The following is a 2,201-nucleotide window of genomic DNA, read 5'->3' as shown; positions in this document are numbered from 1 at the left end:
TTAAGATGTTGAAACCCGAGTGTGACTGAAAATCCTTTATTCATGCTCAGAAGGATGAATTTAATTTTGAGCTTGGAGGAACGGAGGACTTATCAAAGCCTAGGTTCGTGGTGTACGAGGGGCTGTTGTATCATCTGGGCCGTCCGTTGAGTAGGCCGGCGCTCTCGGCCTCTGGTAACGAACAGATGGTTGTTCCCACCAAGTATCGGGAAACTGTTTTGAGTTTGGCTCACGAAGATCCTTTTGCTGGCCACATTGGCATAGGTAAAACTTTTCAGAAGGTGGCCAAGAGATTTTGGTGGCCGGGGATGAAGTCTTCGGTAAAGAAATATGTTGCCATTTGTGAAACCTGTCAGGTGATGGGGAAACCTAATCAAGGGGTTCCTAGGGCTCCCTTACATCCAATTCCTTCGTTAGGTGAACCATTTTCTGAATTAGTAGTTGATGTAGTTGGTCCATTGCCCCGTACTAAAACAGGTTTTGTGTATGTTTTGACAATTATGGATAGGGCTTCCAGATACCCGGAAGCAATCCCTATGAGGAAGATAACATCTAGGGCAATATTTGACAAATTAATAGATTTTTTTCCAGGTTTGGTCTTCCTTGTAAGATTCAGTCTGACTGTGGCTCGAATTTCACAAGTAAGATCTTTAGGAGTAAGTGGGCTGAATTGGCCATTCAGCACCTTACCAGTGTACCGTATCACCCGGAAAGTCAGGGGGTGGTGGAAAGATTTCACCAGACCCTTAAGTCAATGTTAAAAAAATATTGTTTTGAGCAAGGAGAGGAGTGGGATAAGGGGCTTCCCTATGCTCTCTTTACTATCCGTAATCTTTCCAATTCATCCACAGGTGTCGCTCCGTTTGATTTGGTCTTTGGACACAAGATTCGTGGTCCATTAGAGATTTTTCATGAGTTTTTGGAGTCCAGTGAAGTGATTGATCAGAGCGTAAATGAAGTATTAGATAACCTAAGAAGTAAGTTATCTGTGGCTTGGCAATTTGCCAAGGAGAATTTAGCCTCTGCCCAGGGTAAAATGAAGGCCAAGTATGATAGGAAATTTAAGGTACATTCTTTCGAACCAGGTGATTTAGTCTTGGTTTTAGGTACAGGTCTCGGTGACTTTCTCGAGCCCAAATTTGAGGGGCCTTGGAGGGTATTGAGGAAGTTATCCGAGGTCAACTATGAAATTGAAGTACCTGGTACTCGGAGGAAATGCCGTGTATTTCATACTAACCATCTAAAATCTTATTCCTGTGGTAGTATAGAACCCAAGAGGGAACCTTTGCTTTGGAGTCGGTAGCTACTATTTTGGACTCTGTTGATTATTTTGAAGAGGACGAATTATGTCAGGTGTCTGCAGATGCTCTTAATACTAACTTTCAAAGTTTAGAGTTATTGGAATCAGGGTTGAAGCATCTGGAGGCACCTCAAAGAGAAAATATATTAAGTTTAATAATGTCTTTCCCTAATTTATGGCAGGATTCTCCGGGCCGGACTGGTCTTCTCCAACATGATTTAGAAATTGGCGATGCTTTGCCAGTAAAGCAGAGTCCGTATCGACTGAACCCAGAGAAACGAGCCTTCGTCGAGCAGGAAATAAAATACATGTTGGAGCATGACCTCATCCAGCCCTCCATTAGTCCTTGGAGTTCTCCTGTGGTGTTAGTAAAGAAACCCGATGGTGAGTTTAGAATGTGCGTCGACTATAGAAAGGTTAACGTACATACTAAAAGTGATTCTTTTCCTCTTCCCAGAATTGACGACTGTCTCGATCAGATAGGACCCTCCAAGTTCATTACTAAATTAGATTTGTTGAAGGGGTACTGGCAGGTTCCTTTATCTGATCGAGCCAGAGAAATTTCAGCTTTTGCCACTCCATTTGGGTTGTATAAGTGTAAAGTCATGCCTTTTGGATTGAAGAACGCCGCTTATACCTTCCAAAAGACTGATGAATAGAATTATTTGTGGTTTAGATGGTGTTGAAATTTATATTGATGACTTGGTGGTCCACAGCGATGATTGGTAGACCCATGTGCGTCGTTTGAAGCGGGTTTTTGAGGTCTTAGTTGAGGCTGGTTTTAGTAAATTTGAAGAAATGTGAGTTTGGGAAGGCCAAGGTTAGCTATTTAGGACATGAGGTAAGTCTTGGGCAGGTCACTCCTAAACGAGCTAACCTGGATGCCATAGTAGGTTTGAAT

This window comes from Palaemon carinicauda, chromosome 19 (genome assembly GCF_036898095.1).
Source record: "Palaemon carinicauda isolate YSFRI2023 chromosome 19, ASM3689809v2, whole genome shotgun sequence".
In the NCBI taxonomy this organism is placed as follows: domain Eukaryota; kingdom Metazoa; phylum Arthropoda; class Malacostraca; order Decapoda; family Palaemonidae; genus Palaemon; species Palaemon carinicauda.
The sequence above is the reverse complement of the archived record's forward strand: the minus strand, read 5'-3'. Positions refer to the sequence as shown.